The sequence below is a fragment of the Pinus tabuliformis genome, chromosome 9 (assembly GCF_031772625.1).
Source record: "Pinus tabuliformis cultivar Carrire ecotype Pingquan chromosome 9, CPIR1, whole genome shotgun sequence".
Lineage (NCBI taxonomy): Eukaryota > Viridiplantae > Streptophyta > Pinopsida > Pinales > Pinaceae > Pinus > Pinus tabuliformis.
This window is the reverse complement of record NC_142307.1, coordinates 279,143,141-279,154,621: the sequence shown is the minus strand read 5'-3', so window position 1 is coordinate 279,154,621 and position 11,481 is coordinate 279,143,141.

Sequence of the window (11,481 nt, the reverse complement as noted above, 5' to 3'; positions counted from 1 at the left end):
ATTTAGGGAAAGATAGCGCTTGATTGTTTTGTTTTTCACTAGAAAGCCTTAGCTTCTAGGGAGGTCAGTTTTGTCCACAAAATTGACTCTTTCCGCATGATAAAATGGCGACTCCACTGGGGAATCCATGGATTTGATTGATTTCTCTTTTGATTGATACTTTGATCTGAGAAAATCTGATTTCTTTCTAGTTTTTGACTGATTGACTGTGAATTTGGGTGGAATAGCTTAGGGTTGAGTTAGTTTTTATTTTTCTTGGTTTTGAGAGCAGTACGCACCCTCTGCGTTAAGCACAGTGCGTACCTGTACGCACTTCTGCTTTGTACACAGAGCGTGGCCGCACCTGTGCAAACAGGCTGCCTGCGTACCCTGTCAAAAGTTTAGAAAATTTCCATTTTTGCCTTTTTTACTTATTAGATTTTGTTTATAGCTTGTTTTTTGCTGCCCAAATCCACTGTTTACCTGTCAAAAGTTTTCATCTAAGCTTGTTTCATTAGCATCAAGGGTTTTAGTGAAGTTCATAGAAATTCTAGCCCTAGGTTTGATTTTTGCATTGGTCTTGTAGTGACTTTGGCTTTAGAAGTTGTAAAAACCTTGGATATCCCTGGTCTTTCTAGTCTTCTTAGGAGTCGGACCTTTCGTGAAATTCACCTTTGTGAGAAACCTACCGATGTGTTGTCTCTATGCGGAATTTCGAGAAGGCTTGTTGGTTAAGCTGTGAATTTCATCCTTAAGAAAAAGAACAAGAACTTTTTGTTTTTTGTTTTTGACTAGTTTATGATTCTGCATGAATTAGTCCTTGGTTGGATTGTAATTGAGTAAAACATCCTGGAATTATATTTTGTAGGCTTTTACCTCATTAGATTTGCTTTTAGGTGAATTTCTCTTAGATTTTCATAGATCTTAAACTTGATTTGATTTTCATAGATCTTAAAATTGATTTGATTTTCATAGATCTAAAATTGATTTTTGTTAAGTAGTTTTACATGCTTTGTTAAATAGGAAAAATACAAAATCTCTTTTGAGAAAGTTTGTTTTAGTAGCATTTGAAGTCTTTGAAAAGAGAAAGGAAGTTTTCGTGAAATAATTAGTGGTCATGTGTTGTGTGCTTTGGAAAAGATAAAGAGATTGTTTCTTTGATTTTCATTGCGAAGAAAGTTGTCTTTATAAATTTTGCATTCTCCAACTCTCTTAGCTAGGGAATTCATTGAAAAGGAAAGATTGTTTTGCTTCATCCTAGGTGCATTTTTTTAGTGGATTTGAGTCGAGTCTACACACCATCAGTTTCATCTCCGCTACCTTTTGTCCTAAAGAAAAGCCATAAAAATTAACGCTTAAAGTAAAATCAACTTAGTAACTTTTTATTTACTAGGGCCCTGAAACACCAATATAGATCAGGCTAGTGTCTTGGAGTAGGAGAGTAATTAACTCTCCAAGACAGTAAAACCAAACAAGTAGCTTATCTTGTGGCAGGATAAATCCAACTGTTACATTTATGCTCTGGGAAAGCTCCTCTTAAAGGAGAAGCACGAGATCGTGTCCGAACCAGTGAGGGAATCAATCCTCCTTCATTGGGAACAACGCCAGATATGCACGTACTACAAACGGTAAACCTCGGATTAACCATTGCCGAGGAGCCTGGGGTCACTCGTCGGTAAACCTTGGATTATTGTCAATGAGCCGGCAAGGGGATTGAGCTTGTTACTCTGCCCTTGCGTGCTATCGGATCGTAGACTGTTCCCCCAGGTATATTTGTTGTTGTTGGTGACCTTAGTGACTATTATCTTTAGGATTCTTCCTAAGGTGACGGTGGAGGGAAGATCCCATTGTACCTGGAGCAGACGTCGGCTAGACTCACTTGGATTTTCTGGGGGGTTCACTTCACTCAAGACGGTTAAAGTGGAGGAACTTGGTCCAGTCTATTCATTAAGCAGGTTGCCGGGGTAACTGTTCCACCCGCCACTTCTGTACTGAATTCTGCGATGTTGGATTTCATTACCAACTAGTGTTTTCGGTCCGAAAGATTACTGTTTGTGTGTGGTTTGACGCCCTAGATTCTTTAGGCGTGTGATTCGAATTTGTTTGGTTCTTTAGAGACTTTAGGCGGTTTGCTTTGAGATTTTACTTTGTTTGCGTGTGCACTAGTTAGAAGTTTTTAGCTGTGGCTGAATTACCAAGACAGTCCCGTAGACTTCGGGGCCAGTCTCCTGAGGTTGTAACCGTGGCTGATTTGTTGAGGAAGTCCCGTAGACTTCGGGGCCAACCTCCTGAAGAAATCCCGGGCCATTACGAAGGTCTGAAAGTCCTTGTAACTCCTAGTGGCAGTAAAGTAGGGTCACCTGAAGGAGGATAGTCTTCGTTGGTTGTTCATCCTAATTACCAAACTCTAGAAACAGGTTACAATCCTGAAGCTGTTTCGGTTTCCGAGCTTGCTGGTAGTTTTTCATCTAATAGTGATATAGGCGAAGAACCCGAGATATTTGAACCTGTTACTCCAACATCGGGGTTAGTCTCTCCAACTTCTAGTGCTCCTAATTCACCTAGGGTAGAAAGAGTCATCACCGAAAATCTTCCTTCTGGTTTGATAGCTATTGAAGAGCTTGCTCCGGAAGAAGAAATAGGCGTCCCTATCCCTAAGAATCAACCTACTATTGATCTAAGGGAGCGTGAATCCATTTTATACAGTCCACCTAGAAGTACTACTTGGTATCTTTCTTTAACTAATTATTTGGACAACTCGGTGTCAAGTTTTTCACCACCTCGTGTTTCTTATCCACCTAGGGGTATTTATACTCTCGTAAATATGTCAGGTCAGTCGTCCATGTTTACTCAATCGCCTGAATCTTTTTTGTACGGCGGTCCTTCTGTTCCCTCTGGGTATCAGTCCCTTTCTGGTACTTTTTCGGGAGCATATCCTCAACCCATTGAACAAAGGATGTTCACTGGAAGCAATGGTGCAAAGCCGTTGAGCGTAGAAGACATTCTTATGATGTCAGGTTCTATTCCCGCTTCTCAACCTCAAGGTGGCCAGTTACCGCCTGGGGGGTAGCCTCAATTAATGCTTGGGGGGCAACCTCAAGGTACACAATTTGCATCTGGGGGACAACCTCAAGGACAGTACGTGCCTACGGTACATTACATTCCTCAAGGTCAACCCCAGACTCAATATGTACTCCAAGGTCAACCCCAGTACCAATTTATACCTCAAGGTCAACCCCAGTATCAGTACATGCCTCAAGGGTATCTACCCCAAGGTCAGTACTCGAGTCAAGGTTTCCAACCACCCCAAGGTCTATCTTATGTTCAAGGTATGGGAAATGTACCTTTCACTTATCAATCCTACCCTCAACCCGGTTATGGATCTCAATATCCTCAACCTGTTATGGGTCAATACCCCGGAATAAACATAGTGTGGGATCCATCGCAAGTTCAACAGGTGTTGCAGCCAAATGTACAGTTGTCATCTCAAACTGGACAACCCTTAGTTTCTGGTTCACCCTAGCAACCAGTCCAGTCTAATATTCAAACTTTTGTACCTTCGGTAGTTTCTCAGTCTGGGCCTATTTCGCCTCGTACTCCATCTCAAACGACTGCTGCAACTACTGCAACATCTGTTCCATTTACCAAACTTACTTCTGGAGTATCGACAGCTCCGGTTTCTACTGTCCCTGTATCTACTCCTCAGACATCTTTACCATCGTCTGGATCTACGATTCAAACTACGGTTTAGATGCCTGTAGGACAACCTGGTTTAAGTACGGTTGTCACAAGTCAACCACAATTCACTTACCAACCGTACCAGGGACAGTACCAATTCGGTCCTGCTGTCTAGCAGCCAGTTTACCAGTATCAACCCTATCCTAGGTACACTTATCAACAACCACAACAACCCCAGTATGGTCCGGTTAATCCTGGTTTTCCAGGAGGATACAATATCCCGAACGCGATTCCTATTCCTAGTTATCCTGGATATCCTCCTCCTGGGGCTGGTATAGTGACCCAGAGTTTTAGGGATCCTAATCGACAACTACCGTTTATCGCAACTTTGGATTTACCAGACTTTTCGCGCCTAACGAACGATCCAATCAATTATCTTCCGTTTTGGCCGCCAATGCTGAATAAGTTGCCCAGTGACATTCCCAAGTTCGAGGGTAAGTTTGGAGAGGACCCATCGAATCATGTGATGACTTACCACCTCTGGTGTGCCTCTAATTCCATCTCGGATGATTCGATCCGCTTACGTCTTTTCCAGCGCACTCTCATTGGTCTTGCGGCCAAGTGGTACATTGAGTTACCACGGGCCTCTTTTTATAATTTTAGTCAGTTAGCTACCTCGCTTTTAACTCATTTTCAGTTGCCGGTCAGATATGATAATGGCACGGAGTTATTAACTTCATTAAAGCAATCGACGTCCACTTATATTTCCGATCATATTCATGAATGGAGACGTTGAAGGCGGTTAGTGAAAGTTTTTATCCCGGACTAGATCTTAGCTGAATGGTTTGTTAAATCATTGTTACCGAAGATTACTGAAGATGTAGCTAAGGCCGGAGTAGTTACTGAGGAGCAAGTGATTGCTCAAGCGTAGTACCTTGACTTAGTTTATACTCAGTCAGGTACGTTACACGAAAAGATCCCAGATCTTCCTAAGTCAAATCAAATCGTTGTTGCTCCGTCAGGGTCTCATGCTGCTGATGGCATGATTGGTACGGTGAACACTAAAAGTAAGAAGAAATCTTCCAAGAATTCTTCTTCCATTATAACCTTACCAGACTCCCCGACAGGAGATTCTTCTGCTTAACTCTCCGCCGATATTCACGCTGTAGAGTCATCTACGGCTAAATCAAAATCCGGTGGGAAGAAGAAAGGCAAGAAGAAGAATAAAGCAGACAAAACTCCAAAGGAGAAAACTGAAAAGGCGAAATCCAATGATGAAAAGCGCAAGCCTCTTTATCCATGTCTTATTTGTGAAGAAGAACACTTTACAAGAGACTGCCCTCATCGAGCAGAGGTTGCGAAAATCATCAAGGGTTCCCAAATTCCTACTGTCTTGAAGGATCCATTTCCCAAAGATAGCAAAATGATAGGTTCTTCCTCGAGTGCCAATGAAGAACCCATATTGATGATGTCTCATGTAAGGATTGCGACTCGATTGCAAGATTATGGTAGTAAAAGTCCTGTTGATGGCAAAGAAGCAGAATCTTCTCTTTCTAATCCATCAACCTCAGCTCCCGGTTCCGATCCACTACAGATCGAGAAGCCTAACCCAGACTTAGTAATCAAACCGCCCGCCAAGGGTGTACTTCGAAGGTCTGCTTTCAATCCACATGCGAGAGCGGCCCAAAATTACAACATTGTTGAGGACTTAGCTGTATCACCCTCAGCAATGTCGGCTTTGGAAGTGCTGCAATCGTGCCCAGCACAATGCAAATTACTTTTGTCGGCTATAGGAGCTGTTGATGTTCAGGACCCGAACCTAATAATCTTTGATCTAGAAAATAGTACACCGTGTTTACCTCATCAAATGGCTTTCCAGATCCCAGTGATAGTAAAAAACAGGCCTATTCATCGGACTGTAATTGATGAGGGAGCTTCCACGTGTATTATGTCGATACAGTGTTGGAAATCGCTTGGTTCTCCTTCACTAAATCAATCCCGACAATTCTTAAGGCCTTTGATGGCCGTGGATTCCGTCCTTTTGGAATTCTACAGGATTTGCCTATAGGGGTTGAAGGAAAAACCGTTAGTCTAGATGTGGAGGTGGTTGATGCCCCTCTAGACTACAACCTTCTCTTGGGTCGAAGTTGGACTTACGCTATGACAGCGGTCGTTTCATCGGTCTTTCGAGTAATAAAGTTCCCACATAATGGAAAGATCATAACAATAGACCAGCTGGCTTACTTTTCATCCGACCCAACCTCTTCAGAGAGTATCCAGCATGTCGGTAAAACGACTATCCCATATAAGGATGTTGGTGTAGGATTAGTTAAAGATGTCGGTTTACTGGGAACTTTTCCTTTTCCTCCACTCAACGCATCATCTTCATTTGCGACCATTCATATGATTACATCAGACACTATTTATTATGACGATCCTTGGATCGTTCCTTCTGAATCTGAAATAGACTCATTTGGTAATTCTATGCCTTTGAGTCCATATGAAATTTCCTATGAAGCCGTGCAGTCTTTTACCGACCTGTGTTCAACCAAAATTGACCAAATGAATGTGGTCCGTGGGGAATCACTTTTCACATCAACCTCGGAGTTAATAGCGTTTCCCGAAGTTGTGTCATCTGACGAGCAACTTCGTGAAGTCCTATGTGTAGACGATTTACCATGGGAAGATCTCCATCATAGATCTTCGTTTTTACCTGAGGATGATCGTTTTGAAAATGATTTCTCATCAATTTTTACAGCTGAATATGTCAAGAAAGCTCAGAATCCCATGAAACATCCTGATTCAGAGCTGAATTTGGGAAATATCTCTCAAACTATTCCCATTGACATTTCAGTTAAGCCTGGAATTATTGAAAACATTCATATAGGTGCCTCGTGTACAGATGACGAAATTCAGATGTACAAGGCCCTATTTCAAGAATTCCGCGACGTGTTTGCCTGGTCCTACGAGGAAATGCCAGGAATTGATCCCGCGATTGTTGTTCATGAGATTAAGACTTACCCGAATGCTAAACTCGTCCGACAACGTTTGCGTCAGATTCACCCACGAAAAGCTGCTGCAATTAAAGCAGAAGTTGAAAAACTGTTGAAAGCAGGTTTCATTTATCCGATCTCGTTAACGGATTGGGTATCGAATATTGTTCCGGTTAACAAAAAACAGGGAACAATAAGAATATGCATCGACTATAGGGACATTAATCGATCTTGTCCAAAGGACAACTACCCAACGCCCTATATCGATCAAATCATTGATGATTGTGCCGGCAGTGAAATATTTTCCTTTATGGACGGGTTTTCCGGTTACAATCAAATCAATATTCTACCTGCCGATCAACCAAAAACGGCTTTCATTTGTCCATGGGGGACATTTGCTTATTGAAAATTGCATTTTGGGCTTAAGAACGTCGGAGCAACTTTTCAAAGGGTGATGTCTTATGCGTTTCATGACATCAAACACATTGTGCAACCGTATCTCGATGATTTTCCTGCTCATTCATTACATCGAGCTGATCACCTTGTCCATTTACGAGCAATCTTCATGAGATGTAGGCATTATCGTATTCGTTTGAACCCACACAAATGTGTCTTCTGTATAGAAGTGGGACAATTGCTAGGATTTGTAGTTTCGAAAGCCGGCATTCGCGTCGATCCCTCGAAGGTAGAAGCTATCATCAAATTGCCTCCTCCTTCAAGTCTTCGCCAACTCCAAAGTTTGCAGGGGAAAGAAAACTTTTTACGACGATTCATTCCTAACTACGCCGAGGTTACAAAGGGTTTTACAAGGTTGTTGAAACAGAACGCTCAATTCTCTTGGGATGAGATAGCTCAGAAATCTTTTGATGCACTCAAACATGCATTGACCCATGCACTATTGTTGCATCCTCCCAACTACAACCAGGATTACTTTTTGTACCTCGCCGCCGCTCATTCCACCATTGGAATGGTCTTAGTTCAGGAAGATGAATTCGAAAGGGAACATGTGATATATTACCTTAGTAGGACGTTAAATCCAACTGAGCTAAAATACTCACATGTGGAGAAATTGGCATCGGCAGCCGTTCAAGCTGTCCAACGTTTCCGTCACTACATTTTACTTCGTAAAACTATAGTCATTTCGGATTGCAACCCTATGATCTACATTTTGACAAAACAATTGCTAGGGGGCAAGTACTCCAAATGGATTGTTATCCTGCAGGAGTTCGACTTAGAGTTTGAGAAATGTAAGTCTAAAAAATCTTTAGTTTTTGCAGAGTTAATGTGTGACTTCCCGCGTGCTGACACGGAAACAGTGGCAGAGGAGCCCATTGTGGACGAATCTTTGTTTCTAATCAGCACTTTAGATCCGTGGTATGGGGATATCATCGTCTATCTCCAGACCCAATCCTTTCGGCCTGAAGCTTCAAAGTCGGAACGTCGGAAAATTTGATTCCAGTCCCAACAATACAAAATTATTGGAGATACTCTTTATCGCTGTGGAGCGGAATCTATTTTTCGACGTTGCTTAACTCACGAAGAGGCTGAAAGGGTTCTAAATGACTGTCACTCTGGAGTGTGTGGCGGTCATATGTCTGGGTATGCCACAGCCCAAAAGATATTGCGCGCTGGCTACTTCTGGCCGTCCTTGTTTAAAGATTGTATTACTGCGGTCCGAATATGCCACAATTGTCAAGTGTTTGATCGAAAGATGTGTGCTCCACCTGCTCCTCTCCACCCTATAATTGCCGTTGGTCCTTTTGCCAAATGGGGTATCGATTTTATTACATGTAACCCTCACTCGGCTGGGGGGCATGCGTATATCATCCTTGCGGTAGATTATTTTACTAAGTGGGCCAAGGCGATGCCTACATTCGAGGCAGATGGCAAGACATCTGCAATTTTCGTATTCAATCATATAATTGCTAGGTTTGGTGTCCCACAAGCGATAATCACTGACCATGGGCGCCATTCTCGAAACGTTATGATGACAGAACTTACAGGCCAGCTTGGTTTACGTCATGATAGTTCAACTCCTTATTATCCACAAGCGAATGGTCTGGTTGAGTCCATCAAAAAAGTTTTAGTTATCATGATCCGACGAATCATTGGTATTCATCGGTCGAATTGGCACAACATGTTATTTTCAGCACTTTGGGCGTATCGAACCTCAGTGAAAACATCAACAGGGTTCACTCCTTTCCAACTAGTTTATGGTTTGGAAGCTGTGCTACCCATTGAATGCAAAATCCCGTCACTGCAAATGGCCATCGAGTTACTTCCAGCTACTTCCGAAGAGGAGAAGCATTTATTATACTTAGCTCAATTAGATGAGAATCGACGTGATGCTGCATTGGCGATCGAGACTCACGCAAAACGTATGAAAGCTCAGTATGATCAAAATGTGACCCCTCGAAATTTTTCGGAAGGAGACCTAGTGTTAATATATGATCAAGCTAATGATAAATTAGGTTCTGTAAAATTCGTTCCTATGTGGCATGGGCCCTATATTGTCAAGCGAAAGCTAGCAAAAGGGGCCTATGAGCTGGTAGACTTTGACGGGGACTCTTTGGGTAAACCCAGAAATGGACTTTACCTAAAGAGGTATTATGCTTAAAAGAGCAGGTATGGAGATTTTTAGTTAGGTTAGTTTTTCTTTCTAGCTGGTGTGTTTGTTAGTTTAGACAGTGTGCTTAGCTTAGAAAGTGTGTTTTCGTCGTTATTTTGGCTTATCTTGGTTTTACTCTTGATGATGCAGATGTCGATGCCTCTCCGAACATACATTGGTTTCGCTGATGGTGCTTGTCGTAGTACACGGAATATCTCTTCCGCAGCTTGGGTTATCTATTCACCCTCTGACGAGTTAGTTTCTATGCATGGGGTGAGCCTCGGTCAAACAACAAACAACATTGCAAAATACAGTGCAGTGATTGAGTTATTGTCTGAATCTATTTCATTTGGGATTCAGAGTTTGATAGTGAGGTTAGATTCTGAAATCGTTGTATTACAGCTTAATAGAGTGTATGCCATTAGAAATCCAGTGTTATTAAGGTTATTTTTGAGAGTGCGTCTCTTGGAACGTGAGTTTGATTACATTGAATATCAACATATTCCAAGGTCTTTAAATACATTAGCAGATGCAATTGCTTCTCGAATGTTAAATAGACATTTGCAATAATCATACATGTAAATTTAAAACCATTCCATAACATGATTTACAAGATAAGCTGGTAATAATGATATATATAGATAGGAGTGTGTCAAAAAACACATCGTCTTCGATCATAGGTTGAAAAACACCTTATGATCAGCAAAAATGATAAGTACAAAAAACCAAAATGTCACGTGTCTACAAAATGACCATCCAATCACTGGTGATGATCTCTATATGACACCACTGCACAGGCTACCCTACATAAGAACCTCCTAAAAGGTCCTGGGACCCCGGCTACATAGCGCTGAAGCCTGATAGGAATATCATCGATGGTAGTCTCCGGTATGTCTATTGTAAGACGCTCTAGGTCATGTTCCAACTCAGCTAAAGTCTTTGTGGCCTCGTCCTGTGGGGCCGGTGCCGTTGCAACTGGTAGTCTCCTCTCGAAAGGCCGGAGATTGGCTGGACGACGTGGGCCTACATCTGCATTTTGAAAATTATTACTATCAGTTTTGAGACGATATAAAAAAAAAAGTAGATAGTTTAAAAACTTGTGGAAAATGAAGTTACCTGTATCATCCCATTGTTCTCTCGGTGGAAGAACCATGCCCGGATCTCCACGAAAATCAACTCTGACATAAGGAAAATCCTATATAGAAAAGACCTGGTCCTCTAACCAGTGAAAGTACTCCGGAGTAAATCGAACAACCTCCGTTCCCTCATCAGGATGACGGGCCATAACCGCAACCCATCGCATCAATTTGGGCTCTCGAGGAAGCCCAACACCAACAGTGAGCTGCTATGGGATCAGCATCGGAACCCTCTCTAAGCCAAAACTCACGACTAAAGGCCCATAACCAAAAGTCTTCAGCTGTCCGTTTTTGGCTCTAGTCAGTTGACCTTTTACATTGGCCAACACAGCATCACACCAATTGAAAATGGTACCTCGATAGCAATCAATCGCCATCCGCATCTGGGATCCAGTGGCAATGTGTAAAGCGGCAGCCCCGCAAAGTCTGGTAACTGTAAAGGCAATCACCATAAGTTCAGGTCGGGATATAGTTTTGATCTCTATCCCCTTCTCCTGAGTCTGAGTGTTACACCACTCTAGTCGGAGACTAGCGATCGACTGGCCACCCGGCCTAGTCCCAAACAGAGTCAAGTGTTCGCCTCTCTTGGGAAAACTAGTGAGAAAGTAAATATATGTGGGCTCTATCTCGAGCTGGTGCCCTCCAATATAAAAACACTGGTCCTGAACGTTCCATCTTTCTACCAGCCACTCTAGAAATCTCACTTGGGCCCTCATGCCAGGTATGGCCCAGTATTTATAAAGGCCGCATGCCTTCAAAGCATCAATTGACGGTTGATGATTAATTGCAGCCAAATCAACATCTTCGTTCTCTCTCTCATGCCAATCAAGCATGGTGAGCAATCTACACACCAAAAAACATCCATTAGATTCCATAAAATCAAAAAAATTTGGTCCATTTTGGAGAAATTGGGGTTTGAAAACTCGTTTTGCGGGGTACGCACCCCGCCTTTAGGAACAGAGCGTGGGTACGCGGGTTCCCTTAAGGCAAGGTGCGTACGCCCGACATTTTCCCAACTGAGAAAATGTCGGGGTACGCAGGTCTCTAGTGTGGCACCTGCGTACCCCGAGGAGCGGTTCTTGAAACC